The sequence below is a fragment of the Mus caroli genome, unplaced genomic scaffold, assembly GCF_978045245.1.
Source record: "Mus caroli unplaced genomic scaffold, Mus_caroli_1 scaffold_11, whole genome shotgun sequence".
Lineage (NCBI taxonomy): Eukaryota > Metazoa > Chordata > Mammalia > Rodentia > Muridae > Mus > Mus caroli.
In genome coordinates, this window is record NW_028227266.1 from 48,090,176 (window position 1) to 48,113,151 (window position 22,976).

The window sequence follows — 22,976 nt, forward strand, 5'->3', positions numbered from 1 at the left end:
ATGCATGAGTGCATGCATGCGCGTATGTGTGTGAGTGTGTGTGTGTGTGTGTATGTTTATATGTATCTGTCTGTGTCTTTGTGCATGAGTATATATGTGTCTCCCTGTGTGTTTGTATCTTTGTATGCTTGTGTGTGTGCCTGTGTATGCTTGTGTGTATGTGTGGGGGGCGTCTGTGTATGCTTGTTTTGTGTGTGTCTGTGTATGCTTGTGTGTGTACACACATGTATACAAGTTTTCAATCATATATGTGTGTCCGTGTTTGTGTAATCTGTGTGTGGAAGCTAAAAGACGACTTTAGTGTTGCTTCTCATGTTTCTTACATCTTTCTCTTGATCCATGGTTTCTGTAGATCTCCAAGTATGCTTCCAGGCTAGCCAGTAAGCCTCAAGCAAGGATCTGCCTACTTCTGCCTCTGGGATTGCAAGCCCATGCCACTGGCATCCCCACCATGGTTTCTCTTAGTTTTTAATGTGAGTTCTGGTACCTGAATTCAGATCTTCATACCTTCAAGGCAAGCTTTTATTACCGGGGCCACCTCCCCTGCCCTGTATAACTCTAATGGAGCAGTCTGCTTCAGTGATCACTATGGTGATGATACCACTGTTCTAATTGCTTTGTGGTACCCATTGGAAACCCTAGAACTTAGAACATCCAAAAGAAGCAGCTTGGGGAAGAGGAAAATTTTGGAGATGGATACAACTCACTGTGTATAAGACAGTAGTGCAAGGTTGCTATGTTGGTTATTATAGGATAGGCAATTTCTTTACAGACTTACTGAAATAAGCTGGGTGGGTAACAATCTTAAAAAGGACAGGTAACTATCATATTAGCGAGAATTCATTACGAGTCAGTTTTCAAGATGACGCCAATGATCCTAGCCTTCTGATATCCTGTATCATCTATGCTATCTCATGACGGACAGGGCTGTCTTATGTGATCATGTGTGATGTCCAAAGCTAGGTAATAGAAGACACTGCTGTCTCTTGGATGAGTGAAAATAGCTGCCACTTCATAAGGATACTCATCCTGCCCTATGGAGAAGCTTGTGTGCAAAGAAACTGAGAATTTCTGCTATCAGGGCCAGCATCCCATCCGTGGCTATAACATCTTGGCGGTGCCTGCTCCAGTCCCAGCTAAGTTCAGATGACTTTAACTCCTTGAGGATTCCTAAGCCAGAATACCCCAATCAAACTGCTCCCAACTTCCTGGCCCACAGAGACTGTGAGAGATTAAAACATGTAAAGTATTGGCAGCTGTGGTCACCCACTCAAGACCCGTGTAAATCAGGCTGGTCAACAGTCTAGCATGGATGAGGGAGGACTACACAAGCCCCACTCCCAGCTGAGGAGCTAGTGACAATTGATGGGAAAGGGAGAGGCCTTTTTTGTTTTTTTTAAGGTTAGCTTTCCAGAAGGTTCCTAAGAGGTTGGCAATGCTCCAGTGGATTTCCCCATACCTATTCACCAATTGGGCTCAGTGGAATATTTTTTTTTACAAAAACTAACATGAGGTTTAGAAGGACTTTGGGGAGATGAGGAGGGAATTGGAAGGAGAAGTCGGGGAGACATGATTGGAATACATTGTTTGCATGTATAAAATTCTCAGAGAGTACTTTTAAATATTATATATGCATCAAAACATGACAGTTGTTGGGCTTTTAAAACTTTTTGTTCTTTCTTTCGTTCTTTTTTTTTAAGGTTTATTTATTTATACGAGTACACTGTAGGTGTCTTCAGGCACACCAGAAGAGGGCATCAGATCCTATTACAGATGGTTGTGAGCCACCATGTGGTTGCTGGGATTTGAACTCAGAACCTTTGGAAGAGCAGTCGGTGCTCTTAACCACTGAGCCATCTCTCCAGCCCCAAACTTTGTGTTCTTTGTGAATTTCACATCATGCACTCAATCCAGCTCACCTGCCCGTCCCCTTTATGTTGGTCCTTCAACCCTGTAACCTTCCTCCCCCAAAATAAAAAGCACACAATCAACAAACAAACCAAGGTATAGAAAACAGCTCATCGTGGAAGCTGAAGTGTGTCACAATGTGTCCCACAGTATATCCCTCTGTCCACACATCTCCACTTGCAAATGTTCATTGCAGTAAGTCATGGGGTCTGGTTCAATATCTCTGGCTTCTGTGACACCATCAGTATTGGATCCTCACCAGGGCTCCTCCCAGTTATCCTGTCGTTGCCCTGTGTCGTGGAGATCCTGCAGCTTTGGGTTTTTAAAACTTTTTATTCTTTGTGAGTTTTGTTCACATCATGCACCCAGTCCTGATTACCTGCCTGTCCCCCTCATGTCATTCCTTCGACCCCTTGACCTCAGCTGGACTGGCCCTTTCACATATCCCAACCACTTGTAAATGATAGAGATTTGGGGCCAGACTAACTCAGTGCCCTGGGTGGAAGTTGAGTTGATTATCATACTGGCTCTTCCTCACCTGCACCACCAGGGCAAATTCTCCAGCAGTGCTCTGGCTAGGCCACAGTGCTGCCAATGGCAGGAGGCAAGGTCAGCTCTCCCTCTCTCATGCCTTGGAGGCTGGCTCACAGGCACCCAGGCCTCCAGAGCCAGTTCCACTTTGCTGCTCTCTCAAGATTCAGGGCCCACTCCCTCAAGTGCTGCAGCCTCTGAGGGGCTGGGCCTGCCCTTCCACCCTCTCAGGGATGGTCCATCCATGCCTTTGCCACCAGGGCCAGCTCCACTGTGTTACACAGGCAAGATGCAGGGGCCCCATTCTCCCAAGTGCTGCAGCCAGTGAGGAGGCAGGACTAGCTCTCCCACACACATACATGACCTAGGGCCCAGCTCTCCCTTAACTACCAAAGGTGTAGAGGAGTGAGAGAGGACATCACCCAGCAACCACCTCACAACAGACCAGTGGCAGGGCCAGCTCTCCCACACTTAAGCCCTCGGGTTGGCACAACCACACCACTGCCACCAGAGACAGCTCCAGTGTGCTGCCTGTTTGAGATGCAGAGCTTATTCTCCAGAGTGTTGCCACAGATGAGAGATGGGACCAGCTCTCTAGAGCCAGAGAGGCTGCGGTCAGTGAGAAGAGGGGCCAGTTCTAAACAGTCCCTGGATATCCGAGTAGTCCCCAAAGGCTACCCTACCAGGAACATTCCAATATTCTTTAGTGGTAACACATCACGGACATCATCACCAACCCCTGCCACTGCATAGCCATGGACCCAGACATGGCTCTCAGCTGCAGCTCAGGCTGTGACCTCACCATGGCCCTGGGAGGCAGGGCTAGCCACTCACAACAGGCTACTCCTCTCCATCCTCACTCAAGTCTCCAGTTCCATCTCTTCATACTGCTCAAGCTATTCCTCTTCTCTTTCTCTCCCATCTGACCACCACGAATTCACACATTGTGTTGGCTCCAGCTGCAGGCTGGCCACATGGCAGGCTAGCCCCTGGGCATCCTCCATCCCCACTACAGGACATAGCCACAAGTCTCTGTCTATGGGCCTGTGTCACATTGGAGGGCAGGCCTGTGGTTAGCATGGCAGTCTGGATGTCTGTCTTCCCCCTCCTGTGCTACACTGCCTAGACTTGATTTGATTTTATTTTTCTGAGTCCTAGGCATAAAGCAGCTTTGGCCACCAAACCAGGCATCAAGTTAGGATGCACAAAGGACAAACATCTGCTCTGCCCTGACTAATACAAGAACACCAACAACAACAAGGTATCCCTTTGCCCATTACCTCGGGTGGGGTGGTGGTGGCGAATTGCTATTTTAAGCTTCGAAGTTCTCAGCCATTTTGCTACCCAGCAGGAGAGAGATAACTTAAGCAGCAAAGAGAGAAAGCAAGTCACTTAGGAGCAAAACGCAGGAGATGAGACGTGTGAAATGCAGATAATGAGTAAGGAAGTGGCTTGTGAGTTGTAGGAAGACCTCAGAAGGCATGCTAGTCATAAATAATAAATTAGTCATCTGCAAGGCATGCTAATGAAATGTGGAGCCAGTAGAACGTAAGGTGAAACGAATGTAGAGAAGACAGACTATGATCATATCACCTCTGGGCTGAAACCTTGTCACCCCCAAATCACCTACCCACTGTGAGCATCCATATAGACTCAGTTTGGCCCCACACGCTCTGCACAGGAAGTAGACTTAACATCCCTGAATGTCAAGAAAGGAAATTGTCAGGTGAGAGCTGACATTGTTCTGACAATGAAAACCCTCCTGTCAGAGATGGACTGTATGCTAGCCTGGGGACCTTCTGTGCTTTGGGCCTTCTTGCATCAGCAGAGAGCAAGGATGCAGCAGACAGGGGGGAGATAGATGAGTCTGGGATTCAAGGAGTGTGGTCCCTTCCACTTGCTTGCTCCCTTCCTAAGGAGTTAACCTACTGGCCTCTCTCTCCTTGCCCCTGCTGTGTGTTTAAAACAAATAGGATGAACTAAGCTCCGTCCTATTCTAAAACCCCAGAAGTCAGTCCCTCCCTTAGTATACATCTTACAAGCTACCTGCCACTGCGTGTTACAGGGACTTTAGGGAAGTCCCCTCACAACCCTGAGTATCAGGTTTCCTATTGAAAAATAAAATGGGTCTAATACTGAATACTTGGCAGACCTATAGAATATATTCATGAGAAGGCACAGCCATGTTCCAGGTACAGCTAGGCAGTTGTCCCAACACGGTTTTCCTTGCATTTGTGTCTCTGTACTCGTCTCTTGCCTTGGCTACATCATCAATTAAAAGCTGTATACCCAGCTTATAGAATTCCTATGAACAAACAGTACTTCTGAAACCATCTACCTGAGGATCTGGTGTGTGACCAATGCAGGGCAATGGTTCATTTTAAATGTCTCTTTCCCTTCCCCTACAAACATTAGAGTAGCTGCCTCTACTCTACCATTTCCAAGTTGTAGGCAGTCCCTCCATCCCTGCGCTCCAACTCAGGGCACTCCCTCACCAGCTCCCAACTTCCTGTTCCTTTGAAGGTTAGAGCTTTGTTCCTTTAATGGTGAATTGTTGCCATCCCTGCAGGAGGAAACTAAATAACTTAAATTCACCCTAAGATACAAAGGACTAACAATAGGGCCTTGCTCAAAGAGGAGCAGGAGGGAGGAGAGAGAGTGCTGAGGGGGAGGGCAATCAGAGGTGAAAGGGGAAAGGTCTCCAAGGGCAAACCAGCATATGAAACTGAACATGGTCGTTCAGACATTCGGAGGCCCCAGAATCTGCCCAGAAGTGACCCAGATAGGCCACTGCCTCAGAAAGACCTAGCATCCTCTCATGGAGTCTCCCCCCCACCCCCACCCCCACCCCCGGAAGTTATCTTCTTGCTGAAGATCAAACCCCTCAAGGGTTCAGGGCAACAGAAAAATGCAAAGCTTGCAGCTGGGCATGGTGCTGCAAACCTGTAATCCCAACACCTAGAATTGCTTCAGCTTCAAAGCCAGGCTAGGCTGCAGAGAGTGACACAACCCCGCCCCCCAAACAAACAAACAAACAAACAAGAATGGAGCTTGCATCCTATCGAACAGAGTTGGGATAAGTTAGGTGGCCTCTCTCCAGGGGAATTAGCCCCTCCACCTTCACCCTGCTTCTTCTTGGTCTCACAACTATGGAAAGAACTCCTTTTTAACTCAAACCAACAGTAACGTTGCACTGTTCCAAGGTGTAACCCTAGAGCCCCGGAGCAGTCTGGTGACAAAGGGAGATGTTATACTGTAATGGAAACACACCAACTCAAGAGATGATAAACAATTAGAGCCCTCGATTGTTGACACAGAGGCTTGCTATGTAGCTCAGGCCACCCTGGAGTTCACAATCCTACACAGTCTCTGTGCTGTGTGCTGGGAGGGCAAATTTTGACCAGGAGAGTCAAAAGTTTTGATTTCGCAATTGAATTGGATCCCATATTAATTCTGCCCCTGGACAAGGGATGTGAGCCTCTTCAGCATCACCAGGGCACTCTGAAGAACGGTTTATCTAGAAACTCTCGGAGTACGCCTCCCTAGACCTCCATTCAGAAGAGATCCAGTTTCCCTGGCTGGAGAAGCCATTTTTGTAAGAGTGCGATTCGGTCTGTGTCATTCTAAATCAATATTTTCATTGTTGTCTAATACTATCCTTGGAATCTTGACTTCATTTTCTTATAGTCCCACTTCCCTCAGAGTTGTACAAACTCCAGACCTTATAAAACCTGGCTGTATTGCTCAAGGCCCTCAGGGGGTTATTCAATTAATGGGTAAAATGAAGTGGACACACACACACACACACAATGTGATTGGTTTGCAGAAAGCCAAGCACTGTTGGCCACAAATGATTATGAACAGAGTGCTGGGCTCCCTCCCTGCTAACCCAGGTAAGGGTGGGTCTAATACATGGTATGAACCTGACTGTGCTCTGCAGCCAGGCCCCAGCCGGCTAGCCTGGGCCAGAATCCTTAGTGACAGAAATGTTGTTCTGTGGATAAGCATCCAACTAGCTTTCCAGGAGGCCCCAAGCCTAGTCTTACTTTTGACACGAAGCAGCTTCCCCTTCTCTAAACCACTGTTTATATTTTAGCCAAGTGTCCCACATAAATCTCAGATCCAACCACCAGACTCTCTGGCTGCTAAAGAAAAGACAAAGACCAACAAGAAAATGGCCTAATAAGGAGTGTTCATAAAAGAGTTGGGGTGTCTCTGTAAGAGGCTATTCCAGGGTCAATTCCATACAACCCTACTGCGAGACTCCAGTATTGGAGGCCAGGATAGCGTTGAAAACAGCTTCAGAGGGACACCAAGGTTGTTTCAGAGAACCATGACTCAAGCCAGGGGAGTGGGGCTGTGCAATATACACTTGGTTCAGGTCAGATTCAGAGAACTTCCTGAAGCCCCTGCTCCAGAGCGCTAGCTAGGAAATGCACAGATTTGATTTCAGTTCAAATCTCTCCTCGGTATGGCTTCGTTTCCTATCCCTCTCCCTGCCCTTCACCCCCTCCTTCTTCCCTTTCTTTCTATAAGGAAAATAGAACGCAACTTTGTAATGGCTTTGTGGTCCCATAAATTAATATTAGGGTTTGGTTCAGAGCTCAGCGTAGTTATGTGGTAAATTGTGGTTTGGGGCTCATGGTCTGGATGAGGTCTCTGATTTGAAGGCCTGGAAGCTTGCAGAGTGGTGGCTAGAAAGAGCTCGGAAGAAACCTTTTGCTTGTAGGAGGAGTTGGCAGCTGAATCGAGCTGGACCTATGCTGACTCCCGAATTCTCCAGCCACTTCTTCAGGCTTGGATGCCCCTGTTTCTTTTCAGCCATAGTCTTGTGTAGTCTAGCCCAGAGTAGCTGTTATTTTTAAATAATAATTAAAAAGAGTGAAAGTAATCTTTGGGGAATGCAAGAAGGGAGAGAGTATCTTTATATTTAGACATTCTGGACTTGATTATAAATCCTGGAGCGTGGCCGCTCTGTTGGGAATTGCTTCTCTAGGCAACCCCTTCCTACATGATTAACCGACTACTGCCATCTAGTGGATTTGGAGGCCTTTGCCACGCTAACTCCTAATGGAGGAGATGCGTGCATCGATTTTTAAAGAGAAGCCATACTTAATTGGGCCTCTGCAGATCTTAGGATGGCTCACTGGTAAGGATTAAGGATCAGTCACTCTTGAATATTCCCCTGATTCCCATGCACAATGTCTATGTGCATCGATTAAATTAAGAAGGAGGGGGAGGAGGAGGAGGAGGAGGAGGAAGAGGAAGAGGAAGAGGAAGAGGAGGAGGAGACATCAATGGGAGTTTATTTGGCAACTGCCCAAAATCACTGTTACCCATTTACTGTGGGTAACAATCTTACTTACCAATTCCAGTTTCCCACTGAGGCTATAAACAGGATCATGGCAGACCTTGGGCAAGAGCGCAAGAAACCCTTATTTGGGGAGGGAAAATGGGGGATCAGAGCCCTTGTAGACATTTTCAAACAAACTGTGCTTTGGACTATCCAAGAAGCCCCAGGTTTCAGCCTCCAGGCACTAGATAGATACAAAGAGTCTCCTATAGATGGGATAAAAGTGTCTGGGGAGCAAACCCTGGAACTTCAGATGTAGCAGAATTCAAGATCACTTGCAATGTCTCTTTAGAAGGTAGATACATAAATATGCAGAGAAAGAGTTTTAAAAATAAGCCAAATAGACAACACTAGAAGTGTGCAGTTTCCATCTAAAGCTGGATGTAGAGCTAATCACACACACACACACACACACACACACACACACACACACACACCAGGCCTCAGTCCTCTCATCTGGAAAATGAAGGCTCTGTTTAATTACCCTTCTGAGCACTTCTAGATGAAGTTGTATATGCTCAAGTCTTGGGAAAAGCTCCAGGTCTGAGAGGTTGAACTAAGGGATCTTTTACTCAGGGCACCTCACAAGGAGCACTTCCTACAGAAAGTGAGAGTATTGCACTTGAATGAGAACTTGAACAATCCGGAGTGAGTTGGGTCATCCTGGTAGTTATGGATAGACCTAGGGGAAAGGCAGTGTACTGAGTCTCTTCTTGCCTTAACTCACCGTGTGACCTTAGCAGGTCCTTTATATAATAACACTAGCTTTCCACAGCTAAAAGATGTCCACAGTAGCTTTGATCTCATCTTCTTCTTAAAGGGTAGTAGATGTATAAACAAGTAGAAGTGCTTCCTTGAAAACCACAATATGGTTGGGCATGGCGGTTACACACACTTATAACCCAAGCGCTCAAGAGACTGATGCAAGATTATCAGAGTTTGAGGCCATTCTGAGACACACTGCAAAATTATCTTTAAAAAAAAAAAAAAAAAGCTGAGTTGGGAAGGTATCTCAGTGAACAGCGGTGTCTGCTGTGCTAGCAGGAGGAGCTAAGTCCCCAGCCCCTATGTAGAATAGCCAGGTAGCTACATGTGCCTGTAATCTAAGCATTGGAGTGGTCAGGAAGAAACAGGAAAATCCAGGGATTTACTTGTCAATCAGCCATGTCAAAATGATAGGCTTCTGGTTCAGTGAGAGGGTGGGAGATGCTGTCTCAAGAGAATGAGGCAAACAACTGTAAAAGAAACTCACATACTCATTCATGTGCACATACCATATATATATATATACAACTCACATGCTCTATATGCACATATAATTGCATATAAGACACATACATACAAACACACACACACACACACACACACGGAGAGAGAGAGAGTTCAGAATGAGTTTTAAATACTGCTTTGTGTCCAGCTTAGGTCAAACCTATTTAATATGATAAATCTCTTCCAAATGACACCCATCAAACAAACAGTCATACAGATTCAAGTCTGAGAATAATAATAAACTAGATCTTTGGTGGTAAAGAACAGGAAACCGTGGTCCTTTGTCAGTCTGTTTCTTCCTGGCCTTGGAGGTTGAGAGGTTATAGCTGAGCCATGAGGTGGAGAGGAGATAGCCAGAAAGTCCCAAGCACGCTGCTTTTCCATGGATGGTGTTGAGAGGAGTGGTCTTTGGTTCCTACCTGATCCTGTCTTCCCTTTCACTGTCAACCTCTCTGTGAAAGCCGTGGACATCGCTCCGCAAGCCGTGATTCATAATTGTCAATAACATTTGTGTCGTTCCGATGCTCTAACTCTATTACATTAATTGCTTTCCTCTCTACATGTTATTTTAAGGTGAACATTAATTGATTCCCAACTGTAATCACAATTATGGTGAGTTACCCTGATTAATGGCAGATGTGATTAATAGATAGGAGGTCCAACTGCTTCTTCTTACTCTGGAAGAGATGATATATGTTACAGCTCCATGGTAGACTGCATTTCCTCAGGAGTCTAGAGCTAATGCACAGATGTCAATCACCGAATCTCACTGTTGTTTTTGCTCATCTGGCTGGAGTAAATCCTACCTACTCTGGCCTGATTCTCCATACCCATTGACCTACAGTCTCATATGGGGTACTCTCCTGTTCCTGTAGGGTCCTAGAAAGAAAACAGAGTTGCTAGTCTGTTGCCTACAGTTACAAATTCTGAAGCCTGAGTCCTGACATGGCTGAGATGGGCAAGGTGATGATAGATACACCACATGTTTCAGGCCAGACCCAAGAAAGACATTAGAGGCAGAGGTTTATATATAAAAATATATATATTTATATATAAATATATATATATGTGTGTGTGTGTGTGTGTGTGTGTGTGTGTACCCAGATGCTTAAAAACATCTTATCACTGCTTCTGGATTCCATTCTACCTCTGTCTAGATTTACTTTGAAGATGCCTTTGCTAACCTGTCATTTCATCTGAGCTCACCTTTCCTGTGTCCTGCTTTGTGGGTGTCTAGATGGGAGATGGGTCATCCAATAAATGTACCAACCAATGTAGGACCAGATGCTGAGGAATAGACTCTCCCCATCAACTTTGTGGCAGAGCCTTGCTTTCTCTTCTTCATGATTCCTTTCACTTCAGTCAAGCTTCCTTCTTAGAGTTCTCTCCAAGCAGGCGTCCCCTTCCCTCCTTTTTTTTTTCTTAAATGGTTTTATTTATTTACATTCCAAGTGTTGCTTTTGGGATAGCCCCTGCTCCAGTTGTTCAGGATCCACATGAGTGTCAAGTTACACATCTGCTACATATGAGCAGGGAGGCCTATGTCCAGTCCAGTCCATGTATGTTCTTTGGTTGGTAGTGGCTCAGACTCTGAGAGCCCCAAGGGTCCAAGTTAGTTGACTCTGTTGGTCTTCCTGTGGAGTTCCTACCCACTTTAGAACCTGCAATCCTTCCTCCTATTCTTCCATAAGAATCTCCAAGCTCCACCCACTCCTTCCTTATACACCAGTCGGGAATGTGCTATTAGCTATTCACCTGTGAGTCCCGTGGCCTTGTCTGCACAAGAGAAGCTCCAGAGTGCCTGGAAAGGAAATGAGAAGATTCACTTTGAAATGGTGCTGCCTGGCATATGGAAGCTGCCTTGATTCTATATTTATTTGAGGTGACTGAAAGGAGTGTCCGTGGAACGTTCATGTTTGCAGCCCATCCCACTGCCAGCCATTGGAAGATCTCAAGTTTCATACCTATGTTTTCTAAGGACAGGAATAACTTGTCTTTGCCATGTGATAAAAAAAAAAAAAATCTACTCATCTTCTAGGACTTTGTTTAAACATAAGAGCTTTCCAATCTGCTCAGGCAGAACAAGCTTTTCTATCACAGACTAGTGAAGAAATTACTAAGACCTTATAGTCTTTAATGAAGTTTATACCTGCCAATATATAACCAGCAACAAGGGCCCAGCCTGGCCCTGATCCCTGGACCAGAACTTCCTCCAAGAAGAAATCCTTTTGCATTCACAAAAGCTCTGTCCTTAGCCAGCCATCCTCTGGCTGAGTCAGGCACAGAACACATTGCTTCCCTACAGAGACATGCAAGGCTGCCCAGTGCAATCTGCTCTCATAGTGTGAACATGATTCTAGTTGTGCAATCCCTACCCATGACCTCAGCTTCTTTTTCGTAAATCCTCCATTACCCCCGGCAGCATATGCATTTTTGGTGTTGTGTAGATTTTACCGAATATCTTATGGAAAGAAAGAGAGTTTGGCATTTCACACATGGTAGAACACAACCTCACCAATATAATGCAGATGCCCCAGCTGGAGACCTCCCTTGAGGACCACAAACAAGTCTGCCTTAATTAGGGTTTCTATTGCTATGATGAAACTCTGTGACCAAAAAGCAAGTAGGAGAGAAATGGGTTGATTTGGCTTACAATTCAATATTGCTGTTTATCATCAAAGGAAGCCAAGACAAAAACTCAAGCAGGGCAGGAACCTGGAGGCAGGAGCTGATACAAAGGCCATGGAGGGATGCTGCTTACTGGCTTGCTCCCCATGACTTGCTCAAACTGTTTTCTTACAAAACCCAAGATCACCAGCCTAGGGATGGAACCACCCACAAAATGCTGCCCCACCTCATTAATCACTAATTGAGAAAATGCCTTACAGCTGGATCTTATGGAGGCATTTCCTCAACTTAGATTCCTTCCTCTCTGATGACTTTAGCATGTGTCAAGTTGATATGTGTGAGAAAGTCATCAGTACAAGGTCTTCTCCTTTTAGCCCTACCCTTTAAGCAGTACTTCCTGGATCCTGACCCACACCTTTGTTCTCTTGGACTATCACCTCCCTTTTCACAACTGATCACTGACAGACTCTCTTCCAGTAAAACTCCACAAATAAATTTCAATACCAGAAAGCCCTGTTCTACTTTACTACTGTCTGCCCTGTAAAACCTTGAGACTAGCAATTGTGATTTAAAAAAAAAAAAAAAAAACCTTATGTTAAAATGTGTAAATTGAGCTACTAATTAAGATGTGAGTTTCATGCTTGCCTCCCCTGACTTCCTGAGACTCAATCTCAGGCTACTTCACTTACGGGTCATGGAACCTTAGGCAAACCACTTATCTATTTTGAACCTCAGTTCTTCATCCACAAAATAGAGCCAATAACTATACCAAGCTCAAGGAGTTATTGTTTAGATTGAACAAGAGGAAGTATGTGTTTAATAGAGACTTTAGGTTTTATGGATAGACTACTACTATGTATGTATATATGTGTATATGTGTATATGTGTATATGTGTATATGTGTATATGTGTATATGTGTATATGTGTATATGTGTATATGTGTATATGTGTATATGTGTATATGTGTATATGTGTATATGTGTATATGTGTATATGTGTATATGTGTATATGTGTATATGTGTATATATGTATATATATGTGTGTATATGTATATATGTGTATATGTGTATATGTGTATATATGTATATATATGTGTATATGTGTATATGTGTATATGTATATATGTATGTATGTATATATGTATATGTGTATATGTGTATGTATGTATATATGTATGTATATATGTATGTATGTATGTACATATGTTCTTGTTGTTGTTCTAATACTAAACAGAACTGTACTCTCTAGCATAGCAAGCAGTTATCATTGTGTATGAAGTAGTACTGGGCTCACTTTACCTTTCAATCACAATAATTGATAACAGTTATTCAAATGTCTTCTGGTGGATACAGGTACTTAGATGTGAGACATGGAAACTGCTTTGTCCTGTACAAGAGCTCAAACCTTTCCCACCCATGTCAGTTTCACTCCAGCATTGTACATTGTAAGGATCTGTGGTTGCTGAGTCTCCCATCAGCCTTGCTGCTCTTAATTGGTAATTGGTTAAGTTCCAAAATAGCTCAGCCCTTCCAGGCAGAAGAAGCTTCAGGCTATGTCCTGATGGACAGAAAAGAGATGTGTGTGGGCATGGGTATATGTAAATATTTAACTGCCTCAGAAGAACTGAAACTCAGAGCTCTGGATGCAGCTCAGAGATTATGTTACAAGTGGGGCTATCAGCAAGAGTCTAGCTCTGAAGCTGCCACAGAGATTGCAAGCATGTATTCAAGTCAACAGATTTTGTTCTGCAACAGGCTGGTTGCTACATTTTGTCTTGCTCTGGTAGAACTATGCAACAATATATTACTTTTGCTGTGACCAAATACACGACAGAGACAATTTAAAGGGGAAGAAGTTTTATTTTGACTTGTGGTTTCCTGCCATGATGATAATGGACTGAACATCTGAAACTGTAAGCCAGCCCCTGTTACATGTTTTCTTTTACAAGAGCAGCCTTGGTCATGGTGTCTCTTCACAGCAATAAATTCCAAACTAGGACAGATATGTATTAATGAACATGGTGATTCATCAAGATACCAGGACCCAGTAAGAATGAATTTTAGTATCCATTTCCTCCTGAATCATGTGCCAGCAAAATCATATTTGGATAATTCTAGGTCACAGTTTAAGAATAATATTCGCATGTCTTTTCAAAATAGTAAATGAAAAAGAGCAACATGAAGAGAGACTTAGGAAGCAGAAATGGTCAAGGAGCAAAAAGGATGGAAACAATGAGTTGCCCTTGGTCTTCCTTAGAGCTTTAGCAGACTCCACAGACACCTCCAAGGCTTCATTCTAGCTCTAGTATAGAAAGCATCCTGACCGTTAGAGCAGCCCAAGTGAAACAACTGCATCATGGGCCTTTGCCACTGGTACTTCTCAGCCCATGTGAAGGGATGGCTATGGGGTGTGTGTGTGTGTGTGTGTGTGTGCAGTCACGAGTCCACTCTCCAGAGTGTTTATTGTGTACTTACTCAATGCTCTCACTTTTGTCCTGGGGAACATTAGATTTAACTGGGAGAAGCACACAGCCTGTGGGTCTAAAACACTTACAAAAGCATGTCATTCCGAGAGTTTTGCTGTGAAGAGTTGTGGGAACGTGGGGGAATTTGTAAGGGGTTGTTGGTGTGAGTACGAGGTGAGTTCATGGCCCCTAAGGTTTCTTGCTTCTTATTGGTTTTTTTTTTTGTTTGTTTGTTTTTTGTTTTTTTTTTATGACTCCATATAAGCACTCATCTTCCTGAAATTAACACTTAGTAGATTTGGGCACTTAACACTTTAATTGTAAAACTCCTCAAAAACAATTTTTAAAACACCCTATATCTGTAAAATACATTTTTCCCAATCTGATGGAAGAACATTCTCATTTTTCTTACATTTAAATTGACATTTAACCCTTATAGAAGACTGTGTTTTGGTAGAGAAATTCACGAAGAAGCAAAAATGGCAGATAGGACTCACCTAAGTCATTCAGCCATTGGCAGCAGAGATGGGTAGAGCTCGACTCTCCTGTCTCAATTGCTACCCTGTCAGCAGATTAGAACTCACTCTCCATTGGTAGGTTTTGTCCTGCAAAGTCACCCTACCACACCTCTCTCCTATTTCCCCTGTGCTCCTCCCATCTCTTTTCTTCTCTCCTTCTGTCTCCTATCCTACCCCAAATGCACTATTGCAAACTCAGTATCTGGCAGAGGATTGACCTGGCTGAGAGCCCAAGTTTCCCTCAGAAATGCAGAAGTACGCATCCTATACATTTGGAATTCCAAACACAGTCACCACTGTGTCAGAAAAAAAAAAAAAAAGGATTAACTGTTTGAGCAGCAGACCTTGCCACCAGCCCAAGAGAATGATCAGTACAGACAGCCAGACAGCAAAGGAAGGATGCTCCTTGTTGGCTCTGCTCTAAGTCAAGATTCATGAATGACTTCAGGTGGGGAGGGAGAGAGAGAGAGAGAGAGAGAGAGAGAGAGAGAGAGAGAGAGAGAGAGAGAGAGAATTTCAGGAGTCTATACACAGGGAAAGGGCCTGCTCTGCTATGAGGAACAGTGTATACAGACTCTGCCTTGTTTGTTTGGCTTTCATTTGAAGTTGAAGTGGCAACCAGGGATCATGTCCTGAATCCTGGACCCCTGCAGGTGTTGAGCTGTTTAGGATGCCAGAAACTCTGATGTTGTTTTTCATCCCCCAGAGTGAATGAAGCTGACTGCTTGACCAGGCTGCTGAGAGACAGCATGGGGCACCAGCTTCCACCTCCTCCCCTCAGACTAGCCTGTTGTCCCTTTAGGAGAAAGATGTGTGCTGAAGGAAAAAAAAAAAGAAAAAAGAAAAAAAAACAGCACAAAGCCACACCCAAGGTCTGAGACCTTCCTGAGGTATCCAGGCTGGTTTGGAAGTTCCAGTCCTGTACCCAGGTGATTTGTGTAGTTTGCTTCCAGAAACACCAGAGAGAAAACATATGTTGATCCATGAAATACCAAGCTGAAATGAAATTCTTCAAAAGAGACTTTCTATTTTGGGGCCATGGCAGTGTCACTAGATGGCCTATACCTATACAGTTCTCTCTCTCTCTCTCTCTCTCTCTCTCTCTCTCTCTCTCTCTCTCTCTCTTACACACACACACACACACACACACGTAAACACACACTACACATACATGTACACACATGTAAACAACACACCACACATACACACAACACACACACACCACACACATATACACACACACATACACACAACACACAACACACAACACACACACACACATATACATCTGTGCACTAGCACCACCAAATTCCTCTATCTTGTTTTATTTTTCTCCGTGGCACACAGTAATTAGCTCTGACTGGTTGCATAAGTCCTGAACAGAATCAAACCAGTGGATATTCCTGGGTGCGTGGGGGAGGGGCACACAAGGCCTCACTTCCAGCTGAATAATTATTGGCAGTCAATGGCTACAGGGGCAGGGAGAAGAATCATTTCTCTTCAGAGGTGTAGCTCCTGACAGGTTGCTTCTGCCCCTTGCAAATGGCCATTGACCAATACCTATACAGACAATGCTGACTTGACTAAGTAGAATTATAAAACAGGATGTAATGTTGAGAGGGAAGTGTGTTAGGAGAGCCAAAGGGGGAAGAGAAGGCAGAAAGTGGATATAGTCAAATTATATTGTATACGTCTATGAAATTCTCAAAGGACAAATAAAAACATATACAAGTATTTTGGGGGTCGCTTATTTGCATATCACCTGCCTCTCTTCCCCCAAGACAATCAGGCCACTCTGGGAGGCTTTGTTCTTCATTGCTACAGCCCCAGTCTATAAGACAGGATGCGCCAAGTGAGTTCTCATTAAATAACTGTATCCTCACTTGTGGCCTCAAGTCCTCTTACTGGAGATTTATTAACTGAGTTTTCAAAGACTTCAAAGTTATTAAAATGCAGACATTCCTAGAATAGCACTTTAAGCCTTAATAATAATTCTTCGCTAATAAACTTTAAGAGTGGGAGACTCAGCCATTATAGTATAAAGCATAGATACTGTCTAGAGCGTTGTTTGAGATGAAAACATTCAGAGAGGAAGGCCTGAAGCAAGAGTTGGGAACAGGAAGGAAACAGTGAATCAGGCCCCTAACCAGTCTCTGTTTCATTTGGTCACACTTGGTCATCAGTTTCCCTTCTTCTTGACCCTACCATCATCAAATCCTAAGCCAGCTCTGATGGAAGGAACCTTTCCCCTCCTCTCTCATCATCTGTACTGAGACTGTATTTATTACATAGGGAGCCTTCAATGCCAGGGATTAACTACCTGGGCTTCTCTGTCATACATGCTGCCTACCCCTGCCAATTCAGCTTTATAACGCACAATCTATGCCACAATAGCCTCTCCTCTCTTGGTATTTTACACATGCCGATGGGTATGACTAGTCCCGTTCAGAAGCATGCAGAAGTGATGATTGCTCAGTGACCGTTGTTCCTGGGTGTAAACAAGTCACTGAGACAGTGAGATCTTCCAGAGATCTTCGTCTCTGGTCACGATGACCAGCATTTCAGATTAGCCTGAGCCTGAGCATGAGTGTGACAAAGGAAGTAGTTACAGGTGATTAACTGGTCTGTGTTTCAAAGCAAGGTAAGCTCTGAAGGAAATCATTTGCTGCCTGCATGAATCAGATAGCCCTCAAGGGACAGTGGCCTCAGGATCAAGCCTCCAATTGCCAGATTGCTAACACAGGAAAAGAGGAAGATACAGTCTGTGGTGGTGACATCTGTGAATGAAAACAAGTGAACAAGACGATTTCATCTTTATAATACAAGCTGTGAAGGACAAAGACAGCTGTCCAGGATAAGAGACACAAACAAAACTTAGAGAAAACCAATGCCTCCCTGGAGCCCAAGAAACAGAAAAGAAACATTTATTGGGGGAAAGAACCATGCCTGAGTTAAGGCCAGGGGGTAGAGAGGCCTTAGAGAGGTGTCAAGAAAAGAGGAAAAGTGGGATTGGTTGATTGATGGCTTCAGAGTAAACAATAGGAAGGACTAGGTAGACTGGGAAAGTGACACACAGAGGCTGCCAAAGACAGCAGGAGAGAGGCTGTCAGGGACAAAAGAAACAATGGACAGGAGCCATGCTGGATAGAGTGTGCTGGGATACAAACTCACGGAGTCAGGAAGCCTGACTGAGCTAGTATTAGTGGTCAACGCTCTTGACTTGGTGCTATGTTGGCATAAAGTTCTTGTACTTTACAATGGGACTTCTGTCCAGACAACAATAGAAAGGATGAGTCGACCTCTGAATGACATATTCCCAATAGAATTACCAAAGCTAGGGGGGGCCCTTCTGAGATTTAAAGCTTACCTGTGTAAATAGAGAAGCTGGACTATTTAGAGAAAGTACCTTTGACTTTTCTCCATGTAAACAGAAAAGGGATGGAGCTAAATCTTTGGTGAATCCCAGTAGAGTCCTTCTGCCCCATATACCTCTACAGGTCCCTGATTTTAAATGTGTCACTGCACCAACAGACAAAATAAGCACCCAGGACTTCAGGATATAGGAGCCTGAGGACATGGGTATCAGAAGAAGTTGACAGAGATGATTTCTAAGATATCTAGATTCCCAACCCTGGGAGTCCACCCTAGGGAATGGGAGGCTGGCCATAGCATCTTCCTCCTAACTGGAGAGCTCATTGCTCAACTTTCTCCATCCTGCATTTAGAAAGCTTGAAGTCTGGACTCCTCTCACACTCAGAACCTTCCTCCCGGAGGTTTTCTGTTTCTGTTTCTGTCACATCACTCATGGTGTGGTGAATCTCCACTGTCAACTTGACTGTGTTTAGAGTAACCTCAAAGATATACCGCTGTGTCTGTGAGTATGTTTTCAGAAAGGTTGAACAGAGGAGGGGAGACCCACCCTGAATGTGGGTGGTATCATCCCTTGGGCTGGAGTCTTGGGCACATTAAAAACTGAAATTAAAGAAAGAGAACTGAGTAGCAATATTCGCTTCTTCCCGCTTCCTGACTGTGGATACAATGTGACCAACCACCCACACCCTTGTCACCAGGCCTTTCCCACAAATAATAGGCAGTATTCTTTCAAACACTGAGCTAAACCAACCTTCTACCCTTAGGTTCTTCTTATCAGATACTTGATCAGAGCAACAAGTAAAGAAACTAACACAATCCCCTTACTAATACTGTTCTTGCGTGTTGGTTTCCTATCTCCTCCCACAGTTCTGACTTCATACTTACACTATAGGGCTTCTTTTTAAATGTGTAGTTCACTCATTCATCTTCAATTAGCGTAGATTCCTGAAACATTCAGCAACTCTTTGGAGGTGCAGCAAACTTTATTGATGGTAATCAAGAGTGTAGAGAGGGCTCTGTAGGCCCCTCCTGTTATCATGGAGGTCTGGGATGGAAATTGTGAGGGAGATGCTCACGGTTGGAGGCTGAGTTGGGACAGGCACTCCCCAGCAATCAAGGGCCTCTCTCTTGCTTTCAGTGTCCTTGCTGGGGTGGGTGGTCCATGGTTTCTTACTCCTTGGAAGCCATGTAGGCCATGAGGTCCACCACCCTGTTGCTGTACCCATATTCATTGTCATACCAGGAAATGAACTTTACAAAGTTGTCATTGAGAGCAATGCCAACCACAGCATCAAAGGAGGAAGAGGGGGAGTTGCTGTTGATGTCACAGGAGACAACCTCATCCTCAGTGTAGCCCAGGATGCCCTTTAATGGGCCCTTGGATGCCTGCTTCACCATCTTCTTGATGTCATCATACTTGGCAGGTTTCTCCAGGCTGCATGTCAAATCCACAATGGACAAATTTTGTGTAGGAACATGGAAGGTCATACCATTGAGCTTCCCATTTAGCTCTAGGATGACCTTGCCCACAGCCTTGGAAGCACCAGTGGATTCAGGGATGATGTTCTGGGCAGCCGCATGGCCATCATGCCACAGCTTTCCAGAGGGGCCATCCACAGTCTTCTGAGTGGCAGTGATGGCATGAATCACGGTCATGAGCCCTTCCATGATGCCAAAGTTGTCATGGATGACTTGGCCAGGGGGTCTAAGCAGTTGGTGGTGCAGGATGCATTGCTGACAATCTTGAGTGAGTTGTCATAGTTCTCATGGTTCACACCCATCACAAACATGGGGGCATTGGCAGAAGGGGCAGAGATGATGACCCTTTTGGCTCCACCCTTCAAGTGGGCCCTGGCCTTCCCCATGGTGGTAAAGAGGCCAGTAGACTCCACAACATACTCAGCACCAGCATCACCCCATTTGATGTTAGCGGGTTCTTGCTCCTGGAAGACAGTGATGTCTCATTAATAACAAGCTTCCCATTCTCAGCCTTGACTGTGCCTTTGACTTTGCCATGGGTGGAGTCATACTGGAACATGTAGACCATGTAGTTGAGGTCAATGAAGGGGTCGTTGATGGCAATAATCTCCACTTTGCCAAGTGCTGAGCAGAAGTCAGCCCTAGTAACCAGGCACCCAATACTGTCAAATCCATTCACACTGACCTTCACCATTTTGTCTATGGGACGAGGCTAGCATTGCACAAGAAGATGAAGCTATCTCTGTAACATGGAGGAGAACAAAGCCAACATCCAGCAATTTAAACAGGACAAGGGTGCTGGGTGTGGTACAGGAGAGGAGAAACACTGGAGAGGGAAGAGTTTGTGCGCTATGGAGAAGGACATGACTTACAAATGCCTTTATTCTGCAAAAAATTGTTAGGCATTGGGTGAGAAGAACATGGTTCAAATTACGGGTACTAGGCCAGATGTGACGGTACATGCCTTCAATCCCAGCACTCTGGAGGCAAAATCAAGCAGACCTCTGTGAATTCCAGGTCAGGCTAGTTCACATATCAAGTCCTAGACCAGCCAGGGCCATATAGTGAGAACTTATATGATGATAATAATGATGATAATGATTATGATGGTGATGGTGGTGGTAGAAGTGATAAAATTTGCAAAGCTTTTGGGTAAGATTTCTCCTTCCTCTGGGATCTTCCTCTGCAGTAAAAATGAGAATAATAGTAATAAATCTGCCCACAATGTTGATATGAAGATCACATGGATATCTGTGGAATTGCTATTTAAACTATAAAAAGGAGCAATTATCTGTAGGTAGTAATAATTTTCTATCTACAAGTTTTTAAAAAAAAATGTGTTCCCCACTTAATTCTGAAAGGCTCGGTTGTTGGAGTAGAAATACCTTCCTTTATCAGGACACCTAGAACCCAAACAGGTTGGTTTCTGAAGTCTCTATAGAAACAGTCATTCCTGGGGGCACCTCTTAGTCACATGCTTTCCTATTCCCCATTTCAAATTCTAGCAGTTCTACAGGCAGCCACTGTGGAGGGAGTTCCCAGCTGCCTGGGATGCTCACACCAACTTAATCAGGGCCTCTAACTTGCAGAGAAGGCTCTCAGTAGAAGGCCCTGTCCCAGCTAGCGGAGCTGAGTGGCTGTTCAGATAATGGCCTGCACAGCTGTGCCGTGGTAGATCTTTCCCCAATTACAGTAGCATTAGGGAAGTTATTGGAAAGGACGTTCTCCCACCATTGAGTAGTAAATGCTTTGCTAATTTGCCTGATGATCCATTTATGATGGCTGCTCTCTGATCCCCTTCTACAATCCACCTTTAATGGCTGGTCTGTTAGGGTAGGCCAGACTTCTCCAATGAACCAACTTTATTTTATTATGGCTTATTATTGTATTTCGTTCAGGGAGGGCCTGCAAATGAGAAAGGAGCCCACAAAACTCGGTCATCATGGGCATAATGATTGCCAAAGCACTTAGAAAGAAAGAAAAACAAATAATAATCTTTGCTAATTGAAACAGTAAAATGTGAACAGCTCAGAATGAGCCCATGTAGAATTTTAAAAGTTGGGGGCCAGGGGAGAACACACACACACACACACACACACACACACACACACACACATGCTTCTGAGCTTTTGATAATACTCAGGGCTCTTGGACTGAAAGGTCAACTGTCTCCAGCAAGCCCTTGTTTTGTGTGTGTGTGTGTGTGTGAAGCTCTACACATGGATTATTTTTCGTATTTGGGGCAAGATTGCTCTATAATTAAATCCATTTCCCTTGAGGGAGCTTCGCTTCTCTCATGTGTGTCTGCCACGTGCTCTTTGACGAATGAGATGTGAAAGGAGGTTTGCTTCGGTTTGCATTCCAGCCTACAATTGTCCCACTCTCTCCTTTCTCCTTATTTTTTCTCCCTCAGGTTCTCCCATCCTTTGGCCATAGACATAAAATACAAACAAATCAAGGCTTCTCACAACAGCTTTGCTCAACCCCGAGCAAATTGCAGGGAAGAGCTGCCATCTAGAAGAGCGGCCAACTGTTGAGTAAGCAAATCATCACGGAATTGATTTTTTTTTCCTCCCTTGTAAAGATAAACTAACTGCTGCTGGATTCTGTTGGCTCCACTTCCTCCCTTGAACCAGAAAAAAAATGTGCTACGATGCAAGAAGTGGATGAAGCTAAAGTTTTCTGGCTTGGGAGACACCTATTTAAGAGCCATGGACCCCAGGTAGTTGTGTTACATACAAAGTCCATGCCTCTTGGTCCATTTTAAAGTTGTTCTTTTGTTGTTGTTACTGCTACTGTTGTTTTTGTTCTGTTTAGTTGTTTTGCTTTTTGCTGTGAGTGAATATCTGGCCAATGCAACTTAAGGGAAAACTTGTTTTAGCTCATGGTTTGAGGGGCCACAGTTCATCACAGCAGGAGGGCATGCTAGCAAGTGGTCCAATGGCAGGATGTGACTAGAACTCTGTACCTCCCCACATCTCTTTAGAACAGGAAAGAAATAAAGGAGACTGGAAGCAAGACTGGAAGCAAGGCTGTAAAGGTCCACCTTCTGGGCACCCATTTCCTCCAGACAGGCCCTGCTCCAAAGGTCCCACAGCATCCTGTAACAGTGCCAGCAACTGGGAAGCAAGAATACCAGTGCCTGAGCCTGCTGGAGACATTTAATTTCCAAACCATGACACTTCAGGTCAAACCCTACCTTTCCAGTAAGGGAATCTGAGGAAATATAAACCCAATGAAGCCAATCTCCCCCACTTGTGATTTATAACAGCTCAGGGCATAATATGAAAAGAACAGTTCCTAGTCACCACCCTGTCCTCACATAGTATTGTGTAGCCAGCAAAAATATTTTCTTCATAAGTGAAACTGAGGGTTGAGGAGATGCCGCAGCTGGTGAAGTGCTTGGCTGGTGAGCATGAGAATCTGAGTTTAATCCCCAGGACCTACAATAA

The 22,976-nt window shown here is 44.5% G+C and overlaps 1 long non-coding RNA gene and 1 pseudogene across 1 annotated transcript; one reads left to right on the forward strand and one right to left on the reverse strand.

The window, feature by feature from the left end:
* The first annotated feature begins 666 nt into the window (after positions 1-666).
* LOC147002007 (uncharacterized) lies at positions 667-22,240 on the forward strand. The gene is made up of 3 exons (XR_015044530.1): positions 667-730; positions 3,598-3,700; positions 21,938-22,240. It is a non-coding gene; the product is annotated as an uncharacterized LOC147002007 (long non-coding RNA).
* On the reverse strand, positions 19,216-20,218 carry LOC110302338 (glyceraldehyde-3-phosphate dehydrogenase pseudogene; annotated as a pseudogene).
* Positions 22,241-22,976: the final 736 nt, after the last annotated feature.